Raw genomic sequence first — 25,966 nt, forward strand, 5'->3', positions numbered from 1 at the left:
CCCGGGGGTCCACCGGGTGGGGCCACCTGCCCCGGGGGGGCCACATGGGCTGTAGGGGGTGCGCCTTGGCCTATATGGGCCAAGGGCACCAGCCCCAAGAGGCCCATGCGCCAAGAGAAGAGGGAAAGGAAGAGTCCTAAAGGGGGAAGGCACCTCCGAGGTGCCTTGGGGAGGAGGGACTCCTCCCTTGGCCGCACCCTTCCTTGGAGGAAGGGCCAAGGCTGCGCCCCCCCCCCTCTCCCTTAGCCCTATATATAGTGGGGGGAAGGGAGGGCAACCATACCTAAGCCCTGGCGCCTCCCTCTCCCTCCCATGACACATCTCCCTCCTCCCGCAACGCTTGGCGAAGCCCTGTTGGAATCCCGCTACTTCCACCACCACGCCGTCGTGCTGCTGGATCTCCATCAACCTCTCCTCCCCCCTTGCTGGATCAAGAAGGAGACGTTGCTGCTCCGTACGTGTGTTGAACGCGGAGGTGCCATCCGTTCGGCGCTAGGATCATCGGTGATTTGGATCACGACGAGTACGACTCCATCAACCCCGTTCTCTTGAACGCTTCCGCGCGCGATCTACAAGGGTATGTAGGTCCACTCCTCCATAGATAGATCTTGGTGACACGTAGGAAAATTTTGAATACGTTCCCCAACAGTGGCATCATGAGCTAGGTCTATGCGTAGTTTCTATGCACGAGTAGAACACAAAGTAGTTGTGGGCGTTGATTTTGTTCAATATGCTTACTGTTACTAGTCCAATCTTGATTCGGCGGCATCGTGGGATGAAGCGGCCCAGACCAACCTTACACGTACGCTTACGTGAGACCGGTTCCACCGACTAACATGCACTAGTTGCATAAGGTGGCTGGCGGGTGTCTGTCTCTCCCACTTTAGTCGGATCGGATTCGATGAAAAGGGCCCTTATGAAGGGTAAATAGCAATTGGCATATCACGTTGTGGCCTTTGCGTAGGTAAGAAACGTTCTTGCTAGAAACCCATAGCAGCCACGTAAAACATGCAAACAACAATTAGAGGACGTCTAACTTGTTTTTGCAGGGTATGCTATGTGATGTGATATGGCCAAAGGATGTGATGAATGATATATGTGATGTATGAGATGATCATGTTCTTGTAATAGGAATCACGACTTTCATGTCGATGAGTATGACAACCGGCAGGAGCCATAGGAGTTGTCTTTATTTATTATATGACCTGCGTGTCATTGAACAACGCCATGCAATTACTTTACTTTATTGCTAACCGTTAGATGTAGTAGTAGAAGTAATAGTTGGCGAGACAACTTCATGAAGACACGATGATGGAGATCATGATGATGGAGATCATGGTGTCATGCCGGTGATGATGATGATCATGGATCCCCGAAGATGGAGATCAAAAGGAGCAATATGATATTGGCCATATCATGTCACTATTTGATTGCATGTGATGTTTATCATGTTTATACTTCTTATTTGCTTAGAACGACGGTAGTAAATAAGATGATCCCTCATTAAAATTTCAAGAAAGTGTTCCCCCTAACTGTGCACCATTGCGAAAGTTCGTCGTTTCGAAGCACCACGTGATGATCGGGTGTGATAGATTCTTACGTTCACATACAATGGGTGTAAGCCATATTTACACACGCAAAACACTTAGGTTGACTTGACGAGCCTAGCATGTACAGACATGGCCTCGGAACACAAGAGACCGAAAGGTCGAGAATGAGTCGTATGGTAGATACGATCAACATGAAGATGTTCACCGATGATGACTAGTCCGTCTCACGTGATGATCGGACACGGCCTAGTTGACTCGGATCATGTAATCACTTAGATGACTAGAGGGATGTCTATCTGAGTGGGAGTTCATAAGATGAACTTAATTATCTTGAACATAGTCAAAAGATCTTCGCAAATTATGTCGTAGCTCGCGCTTCAGTTCTACTGTTTAGATATGTTCCTAGAGAAAATTTAGTTGAAAGTTGATAGTAGAAATTATGCGGACTAGGTCCGTAAACTGGGGATTGTCCTCATTGCTTCATAGAAGGCTTACGTCCTTAATGCACCGCTCAGTGTGCTGAACCTCGGACGTCGTCTGTGGATGTTGCGAACATCTGACATACACATTTTGATAACTACGTGATAGTTCAGTTAAACGGCTTAGGGTTGAGGCACCGAAGACGTTTTGAAACGTCGCGAAACATATGAGATGTTTCGAGGGCTGAAATTGGGATTTCAGGCTCGTGCCCACGTCAAGAGGTATAAGACCTCCGACGATTTTCTTAGCCTGCAAACTAAGGGAGAAAAGCTCAATTGTTGAACTTGTGCTCAGATTGTCTGAGTACAACAATCGCTTGAATTGAGTGGGAGTTGATCTTCCAGATGAAATAGTGATGGTTCTCCGAAGTCATTACCACCAAGCTGCTTGAGCTTCGTGATGAACTATAATATATCAGGGACATATATGATGATCCTTGAGATATTCGCGATGTTTGACACCACAAAAGTAGAGATCAAGAAGGAGCATCAATTGTTGATGGTTTGTGAAACCACTAGTTTCAAGGAGGGAAAGGGCAAAAGGGATGCTTCATGAAATGGCAAATCAGCTGCCGCTCTAGTGAAGAAACCCAAGGTTGAACCCAAACCCGAGACTAAGTGCTTCTGTAATGAGGGGAACGGTCACTGAAGCAGAATTACCCTAGATACTTGGTAGATGAGAAGGCTGGCAAGGTCGATAGAAGTATATTGGATATACATTATGTTAATGTGTACTTTACTAGTACTCCTAGTAGCACCAGGGTATTAGATACCGGTTCGGTTGCTAAGTGTTAGTAACTCGAAATAAAAGCTACGGAATAAACGGAGACTAGCCAAAAGGTGAGATGACGATATGTGTTGGAAGTATTTCCATGGTTGATCAAATATCGTACGCTCCCTCTACCATCAAGATTGGTGTTTGCGTTGAGCATAGACATGATTGGATTATGTCTATCGCAATATGGTTATTCATTTAAGGAGAGAGTAATGGTTACTCTCTTTATTTGAATAATACCTTCAATGGTCTTACACCTAAAATGAATGGTTTATTGAATCTCGATCGTAGTGATACACATGTTCATGCCAAAAGATAGTAATGATAGTACCACCTACTTGTGGCACTGCCACGTAAGTCATATCGGTATAAAACGCATGAAGAAGCTCCATGTTGATGGATCTTTGGGCTCACTCGTTTTTGAAAAGTTTGAGGCATGCGAACCATGTCTATTGGTGTATATGCATGAAGAAACTCCATGCAAATGGACCGTTTGGACTCACTTGATTTTGAATCACCTGAGACATGCAAATCATACCACATGGGCAAGATGACTGAAAGCCTCATTTTCAGTAAAATGGAACTAGAAAGCAACTTGTTGGAAGTAATACATTTTGATGTGTGCAGTCCAATGGGTGCTGAGGCGTGTAGTGGATATCGTTATGTTCTTACTTCACAGATGATTTGAGTAGATGTTGAGTACATTTACTTGATGAATCACGAGTCTGAATTATTGAAAGGTTCAAGTAATTTCAGGGTGAAGTTGAAAGATCGTCGTGACAAGAGGATAAAATATCTATGATATGATCATAGAGATGAATATCTAAATTACAAGTTTGGCACAGAATTAAGACATTGTGGAAATTGTTTCACAACTAATACAGCCTGGAACACCATAGTGTGATGGTGTGTCCGAACATCATAACTGCACCCTATTGGATATGATGCATACCATGATGTCTCTTATCGAATTACCACGATAATCTATGGGTTAGGCATTAGAGACAACCACATTCACTTTAAATAGGGCACCACGTAATTCCGATGAGATGACACCGTATGAACTATGGTTTAGAGAAACCTAAGCTATCATTTCTTAAAAGTTTGGGGCTGCGACGCTTATGTGAAAAAGTTTTAGGCTGATAAGCTCGAACCCAAAGCGGATAAATGCATCTTCATAGATCACCCAAAACAGTTGGGTATACCTCCTGTCTCAGATTCGAAAGCAATAAGGGATTGTTTCTAGAATCGGGTCCTTTCTCGAGGAAAAGTTTCTCTCGAAAGAATTGAGTGGGAGGATAGTGGAGACTTGATGAGGTTGTTGAACCGTCTCTTCAACTAGTGTGTGGCAAGGCACAGGAAGTTGTTCCTGTGGCACCTACACCAATTAAAGTGGAAGCTTATGATAGTGATCATGAAACTTCAGATCAAGTCACTACCAAACCTCGTGGGATGACAAGGATGCGTACTACTTCAGAGTGGTACGTGATCCTGTCTTGGAAGTCATGTTGCTAGACAACAATGAACCTACGAGCCATGGAGAAGTGATGGTGGGCCCGGATTCCGATAAATGGCTCGAGGCCATAAAATCCAAGAGAGGATCCATGTATGAAAACAAAGTGTAGACTTTGACAGAACAGCTCGATGGTCGTGAGGCTGTTGAGTACAGATGGATTTTAAAAGGAAGACAGACAATGATGGTAAGTATCACCATTAAGAAAGCTCGAGTTGTCGTTAATATGTTTGCTGACAAGTTCAAGGAGTTGACTATGATGAGACTTTCTCACTCGTAGCGATGCTAAGAATCTGTTGGAATTATATCAGCGATTACTGCATTATTTATGAAATCTTGCAGATAGGATGTCAAAACATTGTTTCCTCGACGATTTTCTTGAGGAAAGGTTGTATGTGATACAACCGGAAGGTTTTGTCAATCCTGAAAGATGCTAATAAGTATGCAAAGCTCCAGCAATCCTTCTAAGGACTGGAGTAAGCATCTCGGAGTTGGAATGTATGCTTTGATGAGATGATCAAAGATTTTGGGTGTATACAAAGTTTATGAGAAACTTGTATTTCCAAAGAAGTGAGTGGGAGCACTATAGAATTTCTGATGAGTATATGTTGTTGACATATTATGGATCAGAAATGATGTAGAATTTCTGGAAAGCATATAGGGTTATTTGGAAAGTGTTTTTCAATGGAAAGTCTGGATTAAGCTACTTGAACGTTGAGCATCAAGATCTATAAGGATAGATCAAAACGCTTAATGGTACTTTCAAATGAGCACATACCTTGACATGATCTTGAAGGGGTTCAAGATGGATCAGTCAAAGAAGGAGTACTTTCCTGAGTTGTAAGGTATGAAGTTAAGACTTAAAGCTCGACCACGGCAGAAGAAAGAGAAAGGACGAATGTCGTCCCCTATGCTTTTGTCATAGGCTCTATACGGTATGCCATGCTAAGTACCGCACCTGATGTGTGCCTTGCCACATATCTGGCAAGAGGGTACAAAGGTAATCTAGGAGTAGATCACCAGATAGCAGTCTAAATTATCCTTAGAGGAATAAGGATATGTTTCTCGGTTATGGAGGTGATAAAGAGTTCGACGTAAAGAGTTACGTCGATGCAAGCTTAACACCTATCCGGATAGCTCTGAGTAGAGATACTGGATATGTATAATGGAGCAACAATTTAGAATAGCTCCAAGTAGAACAGTTATTTGAAATGGCTCCAAATATAGCGTAGTAGCTGCATCTACAAGATGACAGAGATTTGTGAAGTACATACGGATCTGAAAGATTCAGACCCGTTGACTATAACATCTCTCACAAGCATAACATGATCAAACCCAGAACTCATCGAGTGTTAATCACATGGTAATGTGAACTAGATTATTGACTCTAGTAAACCCTTTGGGTGTTAGTCACATGGGGATGTGACCTTGAGTGTTAATCACATATCGATGTGAACTGGATTATTGACTCTAGTGCAAGTGGGAGACTGTTGGAAATATGCCCTAGAGGCAATAATAAATTAGTTATTATTATATTTCCTTGTTCATGATAATCGTTTATTATCCATGCTAGAATTGTATTGATAGGAAACTCAGATACATGTGTGGATACATAGACAACACCATGTCCCTAGTAAGCCTCTAGTTGACTAGCTCGTTGATCAATAGATGGTCACGGTTTCCTGACCATGGACATTGGATGTCGTTGATAACGGGATCACATCATTAGGAGAATGATGTGATGGGCAAGACCCAATCCTAAGCCTAGCACAAAGACCATGTAGTTCGTATGCTAAAGCTTTTCTAAATGTCAAGTATCATTTCCATAGACCATGAGATTGTGCAACTCCCGGATACCGGAGGAGTGCTTTGGGTGTGCCAAACGTCACAACGTAACTGGGTGACTATAAAGGTGCACTACGGGTATCTCCGAAAGTGTCTGTTGGGTTGGCACGAATTGAGACTGGGATTTGTCACTCTGTGTAAACGGAGAGGTATCTCTGGGCCCACTCGGCAGGACATCATCATAACGTGCACAATGTGATCAAGGAGTTGATCACGGGATGATGTGTTACGGAACGAGTAAAGAGACTTGCCGGTAACGAGATTGAACAAGGTATCGGGATACCGACGATCGAATCTCGGGTAAGTATCGTACCGCTAGACAAAGGGAATTGTATACGGGATTGATTAAGTCCTTGACATCGTGGTTCATCCGATGATATCATCGTGGAACATGTGGGAGCCAACATGGGTATCCAGATCCCGCTGTTGGTTATTGACCGGAGAGTCATCTCGGTCATGTCTGCATGTCTCCCGAACCCGTAGGGTCTACACACTTAAGGTTCGGTGACGCTAGGGTTATAGAGATATTAGTATGCGGTAACCCGAAAGTTGTTCGGAGTCCCGGATGAGATCCCGGACGTCACGAGGAGTTCCGTAATGGTCCGGAGGTAAAGAATTATATATAGGAAGTGCTATTTCGGCCATCGGGACAAGTTTCGGGGTCACTGGTATTGTACCGGGACCACCGGAAGGGTCCCGGGGGTCCATCGGGTGGGGCCACCTGCCCCGGGGGGCCACATGGGCTGTAGGGGGTGCGCCTTGGCCTATATGGGCCAAGGGCACCAGCCCCAAGAGGCCCATGCGCCAAGAGAAGAGGGAAAGGAAGAGTCCTAAAGGGGGAAGGCACCTCCGAGGTGCCTTGGGGAGGAGGGACTCCTCCCTTGGCCGCACCCTTCCTTGGAGGAAGGGCCAAGGCTGCGCCCCCCCTCTCCCTTGGCCCTATATATAGTGGGGGTAAGGGAGGGCAACCATACCTAAGCCCTGGCGCCTCCCTCTCCCTCCCATGACACATCTCCCTCCTCCCGCAGCGCTTGGTGAAGCCCTGTTGGAATCCCGCTACTTCCACCACCACGCCGTCGTGCTGCTGGATCTCCATCAACCTCTCCTCCCCCCTTGCTGGATCAAGAAGGAGGAGATGTCGCTGCTCCGTACGTGTGTTGAACGCGGAGGTGCCGTCCGTTCGGCGCTAGGATCATCGGTGATTCGGATCACGACGAGTACGACTCCATCAACCCCGTTCTCTTGAACGCTTCCACGCGCGATCTACAAGGGTATGTAGATCCACTCCTCCCTCGTTGCTAGATGACTCCATAGATAGATCTTGGTGACACGTAGGAAAATTTTGAATTTATGCTACGTTCCCCAACACTCCAGGGCGGCCACGAGGTAGGGGGCGCGCCCTAGGGGGGCAGGCGCGCCCCCCACCCCCGTGGACAGGTGGTGGCCCCCCTGGTCCTCATCTTTTGCAAGGATTCTTTTATTATTTCCAAATAGATGTTCCGTGAAGTTTCAGGTCATTCCGAGAACTTTTGTTTCGGCACATAAATAACACCATAGCAATTCTGCGGAAAATAGCATCGGTCCGGGTTAGTTCCATTCAAATCATGCAAGTTAGAGTCCAAAACAAGGGCAAAAATGTTTGGAAAAGTAGATACGACGGAGACGTATCATGCGGCAGGCATCCGTTTTAGAGGAACATCGTACCTTGATGGGTATGGTAGTTGAAAAGGTCATATCCACGAAGAGCGGATTGAATGAGGCCTTTGCGAGCCTACTGAGAGGCTTCGAGATTTGTAATGTAACATGTGCAGTTGTGTTTTGTTCAGAAAATACACCTGTGTATAGGCAGTAGCCCCTGAGACTCAAGTTGGCTTCCCATGGGAGGTAAACGGAGGATCAATAAGAAATTTTGGACTAATCTGATTAACTTTGAACACAGGTTGCTTCCCCCTGGCTACCTCCCAAACAACGGATATTGCCAAACTCCAACAGAAGCTTGATGTGGCCGGGGATGACATTACGTTGATCAATATGCGTCTTGACGAGTCGCAAGGTATGTATTCGGAGTAGTCTCTGTACATACATTTTTGTGATATAAGCATGACGCTGAAAACTGTACCTGGTTGTAGATGGTGCTGCCGCCGTTGAAATTCTTCGGGCGGAGCTAGCCTGGGCCAAGGAGCAGGCCCGGTGTAGTAATGCGGCTGCCGAGAAGGCATCGGCTGAGTTAGAAGCCGAACAGGCTGCTCGGGGTCAAGATGAGGAGAAGATATCCATGATGGTGCTCGAGCTAAAAAGTGCTGCCAGCCGCTGTGAGCTCCTTGAGGAGAAGGAAGCCAAAACGGCTGAAATTGAAAAGGCCTTACGAGAAGCAAGAGAAGCGCGGTCTGAATCCAGAGTGGCCCATGACGAGATCCGGCAAGCTGGGGAGATTGCGGCTGGTAAGCCATTTTTGCTACAGGCTAAGTTCGGCGATCCGAACTATGCTCAGCTTAACCAATTGTGGAGTTCTCCGGACGAGTTTTTAGACTTGACGAAGAGTTTTTCCGATGCAGCGCTATATTATCAGGCGCGAGAGGGGTATGCAACAGAGAAGCTTTTCTGGTCACAATTCGGCGCCTCGAAGCGCCCCCTGTTGCTGAATGAGCAGATGTCCCAGTGGGCCGAGCTTCATAGGATATCCGATGCTGCTATGAAGAACATCATAATCTGGTTATGGCCAACTGAGCCTGTTCCGAACAGTTACTTTGGCTTGGTTCAGCGGCTTGTTGACGCAGTGTCGCGTATCAACGCTATGAAGCGATCGGTGTGCATAGAGGGTGCACGGATGGCTTTTTCCCGAGTCAAGACATTCTGGGGGAATATGAAGGCCATCGACGTTGCGGTTAAGAGTCCGCCCAAGGGCAAGGACCGCCACGAACCAGAGCATTATTTTGAAGACGTCCTAGTAGCCGCCCGTTTGATAGAGGGTCAATGCTCGAAAGACATAATGTTCGAGTGAGGTGTATAAGAATTGTACGAGACAATTTTATAGTGAATCTATTTTTATATTTTGCTCGAAAGTTTGTGTTCCTCCTGTGCGTCCGTTTTAATATAATCTGAAAGATTTCCAGTCATCGGCTTCAGCCCCCTTGTAGGAAGTACAAGGGTGTTCGAAAAAGCATCTAATCACTCTTGACCCAACGTCTTGGTCCGCGAAGGAGGTGTCAATGCGGCGAACCAGGCAACCAGACTATAGGGCGTTAACACTTTCACTTAGCCATAGGAGTTTTATGGTGGGTCTACGACATAGCACCTAGTATGTATGTGGCTTACTCAGATGATGCGTTTACATAATTGACCGAAAAAGAGGTCCTTCGTGTGACACGGAGGAATTGCTAGAGACACTGATAAGTCATCGAGTGGTTGACCAGCTCTCGCCGCATCATGACAGTCAGTTTTCGGCTTTCTCTACTGAGGTGCGTCACCAGGTGAACCGGTAGCACAATCGCAGTAGTTCTCCCTTTACTACCCTACCCGATTGAGCGGAACATAGGATAGCAAGCACAGGAGCTGGGCAACCCAACTAATGACCCAAGACATGATTCAGAGCTGATGCATATAAGGCTAAACTCGCGATGTCGAAGTACGCTGTAAAAGATGTTCGGACTTTGTTGGCAACTCATTTGTTCCCGTACCGAGCCCCTAGCAAGCTAAGCTGGGGTATATTTGTGAAACAACCATGGGAGGCGTATTCATTTGCGGAAAGACGCAGGTAATTAATTCGGATAGTGTGAACTGGGACCTGAGCGATATGCCAATGATTAATTGATATATATATATATATATGCCATGGCCTCGATCATTTGACAAGCCTTGGGTCGAAGGCAGAGGAAAAAGGCATGTTACAGGCTCTAAAAAAGAGAGTGTGGTCTACAAAAGTTTATTTTGGACCTCCTGTTGCACGTCTGCGCCGCCTGTCCTCAGCGAGGGGAGTCCTTGAAGGAAGTAGCCCCATAGGTGAGTGTATGGATCCGAACTCCGATGGAGGCGGTCTTCGGTGTTTCTCGTTTGCGCTACCTGCTTTTAAGAAGTATTGAAGAATGCAAAAAAAGGAAAGTATATAAAAAATGTTACCGGAATGTTTGCAGACTTATCTGTATTGTGCTTTCGCCGATGCCCATGGTATCTTAAGTGCGTACTTATGTATGTGTGGTATAGCTTTATCGTGTATATGAGATGGGCGGCGGAAGCCGAACTGCTATTTCTATTCCGGATTTGATCGATCTTCAGGGGAAAATTGCTTCTGGCCCTCTGTATTTAGCTGGTGAACCATTCTGTCATCCCTATTGCCTGGCGGCCCCCTTCCCTTGTGTTCGGTGTTGAGCTTGCCAGCCTACTTGAGGACCCAATAGCTTCTGTTGGTATGATTAGCTGGTTTATTGGGGTGGCCGTGAATATGGCAGGGTCGGTCTAGTATCCTGTCTAGGTTGGATTGTCCGTCTCTGTTCGCCTTGAATGGCTTTTTCCTTTGACCGGGCGTGGGATTGCTGAATCCGGCATTAACCGATGTGTCGCGTGATCTTTCGTTATCATTACGATTGTTGTATTTGCTTTGTCGTGGCTTGCCATTGCCATCTCGGATTTCGGAAGTGCCCGAGTCACTGGCGCTATTGCTTCTACAAGCGAGCCAGCTGTCTTCTCCTGTGCAAAAGTGGGTCATTAGAGTTGTAAGGGCTGTCATGGATCTAGGTCCTTCTTGACCGAGGTGGCGTGCAATCCATTCGTCCTGGACGCTGTGTTTGAAGGCCGCAAGGGCTTCCGTGTTCGGACAGTCGACGATTTGGTTCTTTTTAACTAAGAACCTGGTCCAGAGCTTCCTTGCTGACTCTCCGGGCTGCTGGAAAATGTTACTTAGGTCATCAGCACCCGGTGGCCGGACATATGTTCCTTGGAAGTAGTTGCGAAAGGCGTCCTCCAAGTCCTCCCATCTGCCCATAGAATTTTCCGGCAGACTGTTTAACCAGTACCGAGCTGGTCCTTTGAGTTTTAGTGGTAGGTATTTGATTGCGAGAAGGTCATCTCCGCGAGCCATGTGGATATGGAGGAGGAAGTCCTCAATCCATACCGCGGGATCCGTTGTTCCATCGTATGATTCGATATTTATGGGTTTGAACCCGTCCGGGAATTCAGGCTCCATTACTTCATTTGTGAAGCATAGAGGGTGTGCGGCACCTCGATGTTGGGCCACGCTGCGGCGTACCTCGGACAGAGTCCATTTGTGGTTTTTAGCCCTGGCGTGGCTAGGTTTGTCACGTCCGGATAGGTGGCCGTCGTTGCGTGTTGAGGTGTGTCCTTGCGATCCGTAGATCACTCTTGGGTGTCCTGTTTTACAACCCCAGCCCTTTTGAAGGTTGTATGTACAACCTTGAGCTGTTTTGTTCTTGCCTTTACGGCGAGGTGGGGCGGTCTGTTGTTCGTCTTGAGTTGCCGCTTTAACCGGACCAAGTTGTGGTCGACTTGCCGCATTGTGAGATGATCATACGGGCTCGAGCACCTTATCATCGCCCTGGGGTAGCGCTCTATGCTTCGGGTAGCTTTTGACTAGGCCACCAAGGCCTTATTTTTCGGCGGCTAGGACTTCGGTCCATCTATCATTAAGCAGAACTTGGTCGGCTTGAAGCTGCTATTGTTTCTCCTTCAGGCTCCTTGCAGTGGCTATTAGTTGGCGCTTTAAGCGCTCCTGCTCACGAGGTTCCTTAGGCATGATGAAATCCTCGGCGCCGAGGCTCACCTCATCCTCAAAGAGCGTAAGGTACTTGTCATCCTCTGAATCTTCGTGCGTGGCCTATTTACCGGGGCTATCCTACCCATCGTCCCTTTCATCTTGTTCATTAGTTGTATCAATGGGGTCTTCGTTGTCTTCGGCATCATTTTCCATGCCGTCAATATTCTCGGAGTCGTAATCAAGTGTTTCGGTCGAATCCTCGACCGTGGCTATAAAGTGGGTGGCGGGTGGGAAGACAAATTCTCCATCGTCAGCCCCTAGTTCGAGTCGGATATAGTTCGGTTGAGAGTCCTCCGCAAGGACAGGCTTTTTAACGAGTTTAGCACATCGCCCAGAGGTGAGTACTGGAAGATGTCTGCGGCGTTGAATTCAAAGATCGATAAACGATCAAGCTCGGCGTCCGCGGGCTCACATGGTTCGAAACATGTGGGACCGGGTCCATGTGTGGCTCCAACTCCGTGGAATCTGCGGCCTCTGTGGTGGGGTTGATCCTCCCATCTTTGGATGGTGTGACCTGCTCCGGCTCTAGGGCCAGAGTGGTTACAGGAGTGATCTCCTGGATGCGGCACGATGACAGATTTAGGTCATGATCATCGGGGTGATCGGGAGCGGTTATCGCGGTATCTAATCTGGCGAAGATCAAGTCTCCACGGAAGTCCGCGACGTAGTTCAAGCTCCCGAATCTGGCCTGATGGCCAGGGGCGTAGCTTTCGATCTGCTCCAGATGGCCAAACAAGTTGGCCCGCAGTGCGAAGCCGCCGAACACGAAGATCTATCCGGGGATGAAAATTTCCCCACAGACAGCGTCGTAATTGACGATTGAAGGGGCCATCAAACCTTTCAGCGAGAACACAGAGGAACTCTCAATGAAAGCACCAATGTCGGTGTCAAAACCGGCGGATCTCGGGTAGGGGGTCCAGAACTATGCGTATAAGGTTGATGGTAACAGGGGACAGGGGACACGATGTTTACCCAGGTTTGGGCCCTCTCTATGGAGGTAATACCCTACTTCCTGCTTGATTGATCTTTATGAATATGAGTGTTACAAGAGTTGATCTACCACGAGATCGTAATGGCTAAACCCTAGAAGTCTAGCCTCTATGACTACAGTATTGAGTATATCCTTTCCGGACTACACCCTCCGGTTTATATAGACATCGAGGGACCTAGGGTTACATAGAGTCGGTTACATAAGATGGAATCTTCATAGTTGTTCTCCAAGCTTGCCTTCCATGCCAAGGAGAGTCCCATCCGGACATGGGTACAATCTTCGGTCTTCATATCTTCACGGCCCATCAGTCCGGCCCATAGATAACAGGCCGGACGCCCGAGGACCCCTTAATCCTGGACTCCCTCAAGGCCCACCTCATCCTCAGAGAGCGGAAGGTAATTGTCATCCTCCTAATCTTCGTGTGTGTCCTGTTTAACAGGGCTGACCTGCCCATCTTCCCGTTCATCTTGTTCATTAGTTGTATCAACGGGGTCTTCGTTGTCATCGACGTCATTGTCCATGTTGTCAATGTTCTCAGAATCAAAATCAAGTGTATCGGTCGAATCCTCGACTATGGCTATGAAGTGGGTGGTGGGTGGGAAGCAAAATTCTCCACCGTCGGCCCCTGGTTCGAGCCGGATATAGTTCATCTGTGAGTCCTCCGCCGAGGATAGGTTTTTAAGGAATTTAGCACATCGCGCAAAGGCGAGTGCTGAAAGATGTCTGCGGCGCTGAATTCAGAGATCGATAAACGATCAAGCTCAGCGTCCGCTGGCTCATGTGGTTCAGAACTTACGGCCGGAGACGAGTCCGGAGTTCTGATGACAAAGACGCCGTGAGAGGTTAAGTCTATGTACGGCTCCGACGCTGTGGAATCTGCGGCCTCCGCGGTGGGGTTGATCCTCCCGTCCTTGGATCGCGTCGCTTGCTCCGGATCTAGGGCCAGAGCATTTACAGGAGCGATCTCCTGGATGCGGCCTGGTGACAGATTTAGCTCTTGATCATCGGGGTGACCGGGAGCGGCTACCGCGGTCTCGAATCAGGCGAAGATCAAGTCTCCACGGGTGTCCACAACGTAGCTCAGGCTCCCAAATCTGACCTGCTGGCTAGGGGCGTAGCTTTCGATCTGCTCTAGATGGCCAAACGAGTTGGACCGCAGTGTGACGCCACCGAACATGAAGATCTATCTTGGGAGGAAAGTTTCTCCTTGGACAACGTCACTACCGGTGATTTAAGGGGCCATCAAACCTTTCAGCGACATCACAGAGGAACTCTCAATGAAAGCACCAATGTCGGTGTCAAAACCGGCGGATCTCGAGTAGGGGGTCCCGAACTGTGCGTCTAAGGTTGAGGGTAACAGGAGACAGGGGACACGATGTTTACCCAGGTTCGGGCCCTCTCTATGGAGGTAATACCCTACTTCCTGCTTGATTGATCTTGATGAATATGAGTATTACAAGAGTTGATCCACCACGAGATCGTAATGGCTAAACCCTAGAAGTCTAGCCTGTATGACTACGGTATTAAGTATATCCTTTCCGGACTACACCCTCCGGTTTATATAGACACCAGGGGATCTAGGGTTACATAGAGTCGATTACATAAGATGGAATCTTCATAGTTAATCGCCAAGATTGCCCTCCACGCCAAGGAGAGTCCCATCCGGACACGGGTACAGTCTTCGGTCTTTGCATCTTCACGGCCCATTAGTCCAGCCCATGGTTAATAGGCAGGACGCCCAAGGACCCCTTAGTCCAGGACTCCCTCAGATTGCAACAAGGAAAGACAATCTATCAAAGAGCAATTATCATAATTAAATTCCTTGAAATCCAAGATAGTGGGTTCATTGCTATCTAAAGTTTTAACCTCTTCAATCCCACTTTTATCAATTTTTGCATCACGGTCTAAAAACTCTGAATTTTTGGGACGTCTTCTAACTAAAGTTGACTCATCTCCAGTCCCATCATTATCAAGAGTCATATTGCAAAAAAAGGATTTAATGGGGGACACATCAATTACTTTTAGATCTTCATCTTTATTGTCATGAAAACTAGAAGAACACGCTTTCACAAAGCAATCTTTCTTAGCATGCATCCTAGCGGTCCTTTCTTTGCACTCATCAATGGAAATTCTCATGGCTTTCAGATACTCATTGATATCATGCTTAGGTGGAATAGATCTAAGTTTCAAAGAATCAACATCAAGCGAAATTCTATCCACGTTCCTAGCCAACTCATCAATCTTAAGCAATTTTTCTTCAATCAAAGCATTGAAATTCTTTTGCGAACTAATAAATTATTTAATATTAGATTCAAAATCAGAGGGCATCTTATTATAATTTCCATAAGAATTGTTGTAGGAATTACCATAATTATTAGAGGAATTACTAGAGAACGGCCTAGGAAAATTACCTCTATACGCATTATTACCAAAATTGTTCCTACCAACAAATTCACATCCATAGATTCATTATTATTCTCAATCAAAGTAGACAAAGGCATATCATTAGGATCAGTAGGAGCACTCTTATTAGCAAACAATTTCATAAGTTCATCCATCTTTCCACTCAAAACATTAATCTCTTCAATTGCATGCACTTTTTTACTAGTAGATCTTTCTGCGTGCCATTGAGAATAATTAACCATAATATTATCTAGGAGTTTGGTAGCTTCTCCTAAAGTGATTTCCATAAAAGTGCCTCCCGCGGCTGAATCTAAAAGATTTCTAGAAGCAAAATTCAATCCGGCGTAAATTTTTTGTATAATCATGCATAAATTCAAACCATGTGTAGGGCAATTACGTATCATTAATTTCATCCTCTCCCAAGATTGTGCAACATGTTCATGATCAAGTTGCTTAAAATTCATAATATCGTTTCTAAGAGAGATGATCTTAGCGGGAGGAAAATACTTAGAGATAAAAGCATCTTTGCACATACTTAGAGGAAAATACTATTTTTAGGCAAAGACGAAAACCAAGCTTTAGCACGATCTCTAAGCGAAAACGGAAAGAGCTTAAGTTTAACAATATCATTGTCCACATCTTTATTCTTTTGCATATCACACAAATCAACAAAGTTGTTTAGATGGGTAGCGGCATCTTCACTAGGAAGGCCAGAAAATGGATCTTTCATGACAAGATTCAGCAAAGCAGTATTAATCTCACAACATTCAGCATCGATAAGAGGAGCAATTGGAGTGCTAATAAAATCATTATTGTTGGTATTGGCAAAGTCACACAATTTAGTATTATCTTGAGCCATCATGACAATCAAGCAATCCAACACACAAGCAAACAAGAAACAGGAAAAAGAGGCCAATGGAAAATAGGCTAACGGAAAAGAGAGGACGAATAAAACGACAAGGGTGAAGTGGGGGAGAGGAAAACGAGAGGCAAATGGCAAATAATGTAATGCGAAGGATAAGAGTTGTGATGGGTACTTGGTATGTCTTGACTTGGCGTAGATCTCCCCGGCAACGGCGCCAGAAATCCTTCTTGCTACCTCTTGAGCACTGTGTTGGTTTTCCCTTGAAGAGGAAAGCGTGGTGCAGTAAAGCAGCGTAAGTATTTCCCTCAGTTTTTGAGAACCAAGGTATCAATCTAGTAGGAGAACACGCGCGAATCACCTCGTACCTACACAAACAAATAAGAACCTCGCAACCAACGCGATAAAGGGGTTGTCAATCCCTTCACGGCCACTTGCAAGAGTGAGATCTGATAGAGATGATAATAATAAGATAAATATTTTTGGTATTTTTATGATTTAGACTGAAAGTAAAGATTGAAAAATAAAATAGATTGGAAACTTGTATGATGGAGAATAGACCCGGGGGCCATAGGTTTCACTAGTGGCTTCTCTCAAGATAGCATAAGTATTACGGTGGGTGAACAAATTACTATCAAGCAATTGATAGAAAAGCGAATAATTATGAGATTATCTAAGCATGATCATGTATATATGCATCACGTCCGTGACAAGTAGACCGACTCCTACCTGTATCTACTACTATTACTCCACACATCGACCGCTATCCAGCATGCATCTAGAGTATTAAGTTCATAAGAACAAAGTAACGCCTTAAGCAAGATGACATGATGTAGAGGGATAAACTCATGCAATATGATGTAAACCCCATCTTTTTATCCTCGATGTCAACAATACAATACGTGTCGTTTCCCTTTCTGTCACTGGGATCGAGCACCGCAAGATTGAACCCAAAGCTAAGCACTTCTCCCATTGCAAGAAAGATCAATCTAGTAGGCCAAACCAAACTGATAATTCGAAGAGACTTGCAAAGATAAACCAATCATACATAAAAGAATCCAGAGAAGATTCAAATATTGTTCATAGATAATCTAGATCATAAACCCACAATTCATAGGATCTTGACAAACACACCGCAAAAGAAGATTACATCGAATAGATCTCCAAGAGAATCGAGGAGAACTTTGTATTGAGATCCAAAGAGAGAGAGAAGAAGCCATCTAGCTACTAGCTATGGACCCGAAGGTCTGTGAGGGAGTCCTGGATTAGGGGGTGTCCGGACAGCCGGACTCTATCCTTCGGCCGGACTGTTGGACTATGAAGATACAAGATTGAAGACTCCGTCCCGTGTCCGGAAGGGACTTTCCTTGGCGTGGAAGGCAAGCTTGGCGATACGGATATGCAGATCTCCTACCATTGTAACCGACTCTATGTAACCCTAACCCTATCCGGTGCCTATATAAACCGGAGGGTTTTAGTCCATAGGACAACATACACAACAACAATCGTACCATAGGCTAGCTTCTAGGGTTTAGCCTCTCTGATCTCATGGTAGATCTAATCTTGTACTACCTATATCATGAATATTAATCAAGCAGGACGTAGGGTTTTACCTCCATCGAGAGGGCCCGAACCTGGGTAAAACTTTGTGTCCCTTGCCTCCTGTTACCATCCGACCTAGACGCACAGTTCGGGACCCCCTACCCGAGATCCGCCGGTTTTGACGCCGACATTGGTGCTTTCATTGAGAGTTCCTCTGTGTCGTCGCCATCAGGAAGGATGCCTCGCCCCGTCTTTAAAGATGGCACCGTTGCTAAGGGAGCTTTGGCTGTCGGCCAAACCCTCCGGCTAGGTGGTTTTCTTATGACCGCATGTTCGGCTTCTGCACCGACGATGACCTCTCGAGCCATCGAAAACAATCTTCATGTCAGCTCGGAACTCGCCGAGCAGTTAGATCCAATGGAGCTTTCCTCCATAAACAAGTTCTTGGATCGCTTCACCGCCCTGGGAGTCGCTACGATTATGACCAGATTGGTCCTAAAACCGATCTGAGAGAGATTAACTCTCCCCAAGTCGCCCATCATGTTGCCGTGGTAGAGGGACAGTTCGGCGACCCTTCATCTATCTTAAGGACTCGCTACGTCCGGATTCCCAATCCCTCCAAGGCGGATACCCGCGGAGGGGAGGATATCACTCAAGACCTGAACTTAGAGTCAGGCGACGGGCTGGATTCATTAGACAACATACAGGAATCCAAATTTTTGATTTCAGAAATTCCTCGGCCTCTGAGCCTCAGATGGGGTGAGGCTTCGGATTTAATTCCACCCACCCACCCCAACATAAGCGATCTATCCAAAATCAGGCAAGAACCTAATGAAACAGCACATCATTACTAGGCCACATTCCTCCTGGTTAAGAATAGGCTAAGGGACTGCCGCGAGGAAGACGCAATCTCAATCTTCTACAATAATTGCACGAACAAGGGAATACTCAACGCCATAAGTCGCCGTGATATTACACGCTTCGCTGACTTGGCGTCCATTGTACGAAAGTACTGTGCGATGGAAAGCGCTTGGAAAACCGAAATAAAATTTTGGGACAATCCGGCCCTGAATACAAACCCAGTCCGAAATAAAAGGGTGCATCATCACCAATCACCCGGGTCAAGCACTAAAAAGCAAAAACCCTCTATAGGGCATGGAACCGTACTGGAAGGATGGCTTAATGGACCCTGTAAAATTCACTGTACAGAGGACGCCACACCAACTCACAGCTTCAAAGCATGTTGGATACTCCGGCAGGTGGCCAAAATTGGCGAAAATCTCCTAATTCCGGAGGCCACAGAAAGCCACCCCAGAGACACCAATACGGTATTAACAGTCTTCGAGACTTTCGCATCAAATAATATGCGAAAAAGGACACTCCGCAGCCTTGCCGAAGTCTACCAAGTAGCAACAATAAACCCATGGAGTGACACGGCTATTACCTTTGACGCTAGTGATGAACCTAAATTCCGAACAGCCCGAGCACCAGCCGCATTGGTCCTCAGTCCAATAGTGGACGGCTTTTGTCTTACCAAGGTACTCATGGACGGCGGCAGCGGATTGAACCTCATTTATGAGGTGACCCTTCAAACAATGGAAATAGACTGGAACCGCATTGAGCGAAGCAGCACAACCTTTAGAGGAATAATCCCCAGTCAGGAAGTGCGCAGTACAGGAAAAATCACAATAGATGTGGTGTTCGGCACGCCGGATAATTACAGGTCCGAAGAGGTCACGTTCCAGGTGGCTCCGTTCAACAACGGTTATCATGCTCTGCTAGGGCGGGAAGCGTTTACAATCTTCCAAGCAATACCCCATTACGGGTACATGAAGCTCAAGGTGCCTAGGCCTAACGGGATCATCACTCTCGCTAGTGATCCAGACATAGCACTCCGCGCCGAAAACAAGACAGCCGCACTGGCCCTCGAGGCACTATCTGAAGCCCTAGCGGCTGAGGAGCTAACTGCGCTGCGCTCTATGGTGAATAGGGACGATGTGGTACTTGACAAAAGATCCAAGTCCACCTCCTTTAAACCGGCAGACGAAATAGTCAAATTTCAAGTCCATCCAACGGACCCCAATAAAATAGCTTCCATCGGGGCATAGTTAAACCCTAATGTCGATGCCGCATTGCGAGAGTTCCTACGAGAGAACTGGGACATTTTCGCCTGGCACCCTTCAGACATGCCAGGAATCCCACGCAGGCTGGCCGAGCACAGCTTAAATATCCAAACAGGATTCAAACCTATCAAACAGGCTCTTCAGTGTTTTTCCGAACCTAAGAGACATGCCATGGGAGAGGAGCTAGCAAAGCTATTGGAGGCCGGATTCATCAGAGATATAAAACATCCGGACTGGCTAGCAAACCTGGTGATGGTACCAAAGAAGGACAAATCCTGGCGCCTGTGTGTTGATTTTAAAGACCTTAACAAGGCTTGCCCAAAGGATCCCTTCCCCTCCCCCGCATCAATCAAATTATCGACGCTACCGCAGGACACGATTCGTTGTGTTTCCTCGACGCATATTCTGGCTACCATCAAATCAAGATGGCAGAACCAGACCAAGCCGCAACAGCATTTATCACACCATACGGGCCATTCTGCTTCAACACGATGCCCTTCGGGCTCAAAAACGCCGGCTCAACATATCAGCGCATGATTCAGACATGTCTGGCAAGCCAGATCGGCAAAACAGTGGAGGCATATGTAGATGATGTGGTCGTCAAAACAAGACATGTTGAATCTCTAGTAGACGACTTGAGGCTCACATTTGATAACCTCCGAACATACGACATCAAGCTCAACCCAGAAAAATGCATTTTCGGCGTTCCAGCCGGAAAGCTCTTGGGCTTCATTGTACCCGGTAGAGGAATTGAAGCAAATCCAGCCAAGATCCGAGCTCTGTCGCAACTGGATATCCCAAAGGACCTCAAACAAATACAAAAGTTAACTGGATGTGTGGCGGCTCTAAGCCGCTTTATCTCCCGCTTGGGAGAAAAGGCCCTACCCCTTTACCGCCTCCTTCGGCGCACCGAACACTTCAAATGGATGGATGCAGCCACGGCTGGACTCGACGAAATAAAAGCCATACTGGCAACAAACCCAGTCCTAGCCGCGCCAAACATTGGCGAACCAATGCTATTATACATTGCAGCAACACATCAGGTTGTAAGCGTAGTGCTCGTCGTCGAACGAGAAGCGGACGGACACAAATTCCCCCTTTAAAAGCTGGTCTATTATGTGTCCACTGTCCTCACTCCTTGCAAATCACGGTACCCGCATTATCAAAAGATTGCGTACGCGGTATTCATGGCATCCCGGAAGCTACGACACTACTTTCAAGAGTGTTCAATAACAGTAGCCTTGGAAGTACCACTTAACGATATTATAAACAACCGTGACGCAATGGGCCGGATTGAAAAATGGGCCATTGAGTTCCTCCCGTTCGACATAACTTATAAGCCACGGCGAGCCATCAAGTCACAAGTCTTGGCCGACTTCGTCGCAGACTGGACGGAGGCCGAACTCCCTAAAGAGTACAGCACATATTCAAATTGGATCATGCATTTTGACGGCTCCAAGATGTTGGCCGGACTGGGGGCTGGCGTCATTTTGATGTCCCCCACAGGAGACATAGTTCAATACGTACTACAGATTATGTACACGGACTCCAACAATGCAGCCGAATATGAGGCCCTTTTACATGGTCTCCGGATGGCAGTATCCATGGGCATCCAACGCCTAGAGGTGCGCGGGGACTCGAACTTCGCAATATCCCAAATAAATGGAGACTTCGATGCCAAGGAACCAAAAATGGCAGCTTACCGCAACGCCGTCCTAAAAATGTCAGCTCGGTTCGAGGGGCATGAATTTCACCATATAGCCCGGGAAAATAATCAGGCGGCAGATGTCCTGGCACGCATCGGTGCAAAACGCGATGTAGTCCCCCCCAACATCTTCTTGGAAAGGCTGTTCAAGCCATCCGTAGTATGGGAAGGGGAGCCGAACAATAACAGCCCGGACCCAACCGCACCGCCCGACACCGAACATTCTGACACAATCGGAGGCTCTGCCAATGAAATAACACCTTCAGCCCACGTAATAATGGCCGTCATCGCCCCGTGGACAGAACCATTCCTCGCCTACCTTACTAGGCAGGAACTCCCCGAGGACCAAAATGAGGCACGCTGCATAGTGCGGCGATCCAAAGCCTACAGAGTCCACGAGGGAGAGCTTTATAAGAAAAGCACTACCGGAGTCCTTCAAAGGTGCATCTCCGAAGAGGAGGGGCGGAACCTCCTGGCTGAAATTCATGCCGGACTCGGCGGTCATCACGTTGCAGCCCGGTCCCTTGTAAGCAAGGCCTTCCGTACAGGCTTTTATTGGCCGACGGCCCGGGCAGACGCTCAGGACTTAGTCCAACGATGCACCGGTTGCCAGCTCTTTGCAAACCAAAGCCATATGCCACCCACCGCCCTCCAAACTATCCCCATTACTTGGCCCTTCGCGGTCTGGGGGCTTGACATGGTTGGACCCCTTAAAGGCGGAACCCACAAGCAAAAATACTTACTGGTCATGGTGGATAAGTTCACCAAATGGATAGAAGCCAAGCCTGTTAAGACGGCCGAATCCGGACCGGTGATAGACTTTATATCCGGGGTTGTACACCGTTACGGCGTCCCCCACAGCATCATCACTGATAACGGCACGAACTTCACGGCCGACGAGGTAAAACTCTGGTGCAAAAACATGGGCATCAAGCTCGATTATGCTTCCGTCTATCACCCACAAACTAACGGCCAGGTCGAACGTGCAAATGGTCTTATCATGAGCGGCATCAAACCCAGATTAGTGCGGTCCCTCAAGGAATCTAACACGCACTGGGTAGAGGAGCTCGACTCCGTACTCTGGGGGCTGCGGACCACGCCGAATCGCACCACCGGATACACACCATTCTTTATGGTGTACGGCGCAGAGGCAGTTTTGCCTTGCGACATAATTCATGACTCACCTCGAGTGCGCATGTACGAAGAAAGAGAAGCCGAGCTCGATCGGCAGGACAGCTTGGACGCATTGGAGGAGGAGCGTGACGTGGCAAAAGCCCGTTCCGCATTCTATCAACAGCAGGCTCGAAGATACCAAAGCAGAGAAGTACGGGCCAAAAATTACAACGTTGGCGAATTAGTCCTACGACTACCGGACAAGAAAAAGGACAAACTCAAGCCCAAGTGGGAAGGTCCCTTCATAATTGACCAAGTCCTGACTGGTGGAGCGTACCGCCTGCGGGATGCATCGGATAACCGACTCGAGCCAAACCCATGGAACGCAGCCCGTCTCCGAAGATTCTATGCCTAGCGCCGGACTCTGTGTTCGTCTCCTTCCTCTGTCCATTTTTTATATATTTTTTGTCTTACATTTCTCCTTCTTCTCTCTCTCTCTCTCTCTTATAGCCTTTAAAGGCTCATAAAGTGACGCGCTATCCGCGCTCATTAAACCTGGGGGCTTCTTTAAACAGAAGCTTATTCATACGGGCTTCATGCCCAACACATGTGTCACACTTCCGCATGTACCTTTTATTCACCATTATATGCATCGATATGACTTAAGTTTTGGCCAAGCTGGGTTGCCTGGCTCCTGTGCTTACCCCTACGTTCCCAATTGTTCGGCTAGGTGGTAAAGGGAGCACCTCTGCGATTGTTACTGCCGGGTCAGCCGGACATGTACCTCAGACTGGGTGAAGCCGAAAGCTAGCGTTCTTAAGGGAATATTCGGTCGGTGAACTAAAGATGATTTTTTTTATTTTTATCTATACGCCCCCAGATGTTTTTCCTGCGTTTCTTTTCGCAGCATGGACATGCACCTTAGGGCATGCCTCCCAGGGAAAGGAACCCCTAACGGAACTATTCTCCCTGGAAGATGTTTCTTACTAACCATGTAATATAACATAACTAGTCGGGCACTTGTCTGTTCAAGCCCTAATGACCCCTACGCCTGGTCTCCATGCATTCCCCGGTTCCTATATAACCGCATGGGAATTCGGACACACTCCGGACCGTCAGGTCCCGAGGCTGAAGCGAAAAGGTCGGCCATGACAAATGATCTACAATCCGGCTAGAAGGCATTATAAATGTCAATTAAATTACATAGTCATTTTGACTGATTGTATTCCTCTTCAATACCATCTAACAGGCTGTCTAATTTACAGTCCTGCTGGGAATACTTTGCGGCCAACTCTACTTGGCCGTATACTAAGCTTACAGGGATCTCCTTCCCATCGGGCCCTACAGGACCGACCTCGGCCATGTGGTTGGGGTCAGCCTTTGCGTACCGCGTCTTCACCATGGCCCAGGCCTCCCTAGCGCCTTGACGGCAGGCTGATATCTTCCACAATCGGAAGCGCCGCCGTGCTCCCTTTAGCTTCTCCGCAAGCTCTCCAAGACCTTCGGGCATGGAGACGGATGGCCACAGGGCCTGGGCGACGCCTTGCATCGCCTGCCGAACTCGATCGAGCAGTTGCGAGAGCTCGGGAAGAAGGTCACCCGTAGAACCGGGCATCTCCTCTGCAGGACGACCTGTTAGCACACCTACAGACATTGCTCTGTTAGTCGACTTCCCCGCCGAACTTTCTTTCAAAGGTTCGTTCAAGCACTTACTAAATATGCCGCGCCGAAGCCGCTGATTCTCCTTCACGGAGTCTGACAGCTGGGCACGAACATCTTTCATATCAACGCCCAGCTTGGTGTTGGCATCTTGGAGATCGTTCTTCTCCCACCTCACCTTTGTTAGCACCTTCTCACCAGCCTTTAGCTGGCGTAGGAGGTGTTGCCTTTCCGGATTCAATCCGGCGCCATCTGCAATTTCATTTGTCAGATTCGCACCCATGCCGTGCTTCGCAAAATACTTATCTTTCGAAGTGTATATTACCAGAGGGGGTCTCCTTGGGCTCCCCTGCCGCGGCTAGTGCGGCCTCAAGTTGGGCTTTGCACTCTTCCAGCTCCTTGGACAGTAGGGAATTCTTTTCTGTAAGAACCTGCATAACAAATGATCCTTAAATCAGTTATTCTAACTGTTTCAAGTCTCGGGGGCTACTGGTATATATATATATATAATTACCAGAATTTTCTTACCCGTATGTCTTTTACATACTGCTCCGTGGCTCTGGCTAGACCATTTTGAGTGGCACGGAGGTACGCATCTCCCGAGTTGAAGGCATCTAACGCCCCTTGGGAGAAACAAGCGTCGCGAAGAATTGTCCGGCGACGCCTGTGGTTCATGGCACTCTCCACCTCAGAGTTGGTGGCAGACAACCCGTCCACATCCTCCGTCGGAGGAGCGTCTGGCGCGCGCCTTGCGTTCGCCTCCGCCTCCGGACCAGGCTTTGGAGCCTGGCTGGTGGAGGCGCGATTGGCAGCCTCTCCGGATATAGTCCGGCGAGGTCTCTTTGTCCTGAAGAGAGCGCGAGTGTCAATGTGCCTCGAAGGTATAACACCTGGGATAAGGGGGCGCGCCATACCTTTGCGCTGACGCCTCGGTCCGGACTGCACTTCTTTTCTGCCCACGGGGCCCTACGGCCCCTCGTTGGCTTGTCGCCGTAGGTTCGGCCTTCCGCCTTAAAAACCTCCCCTGCAAAGTTCGGTTGTAATCAGGAAACTGAAAACACGAGTGGGCGGACACCTATTCGGGGTACTGGGACTTCGATCTCAGTTACCTGGGGGGTCAGGATTAGCCCTGGGTAATCGGCCGTAATGGCCACCAAGGCGTTGTCCTTGCTCAATTGATGGAACACTCCATCAATCAGCTCCACAGATATGTTCGGATCCTCTTGAGAGGCCGGGTCGAGGGACCGTCCTGTTTCCTCGGGTTGTGGAGGAGGGCTGCTTATTTCCTTAACAGCCCGCGCAGTTCCTGCGTTGAAGTCGTCAGACTGAATATTTAACAATGGGAATACAAAACGGATGGGCAAGTAAATGCGATCACTTACCCAGCTTGGGGGATTGTGCATAGAGAATCCACCCTGTGGGTTGACGCCGAGAAATTCCTCCTCTTCTCCCTTATACAAAGTGGACAAGATCTTTAGTAGAGCGACAGCTGAATCCGGCCCCTTACGGTCGTGGCGGGTAGCGTCGTCCTCCCCGTTGAAGTCCCACATGGGGTGGCTTCTATACTGAAGCAGCTGCACCCCCGCATAATGCATTTGGCCATAACCCCGATCATGGTTAGTCCGGAATGGGCTAACAA

Source organism: Triticum aestivum, chromosome 1A (assembly GCF_018294505.1).
Source record: "Triticum aestivum cultivar Chinese Spring chromosome 1A, IWGSC CS RefSeq v2.1, whole genome shotgun sequence".
NCBI classification, from domain to species: Eukaryota; Viridiplantae; Streptophyta; class Magnoliopsida; order Poales; family Poaceae; genus Triticum; species Triticum aestivum.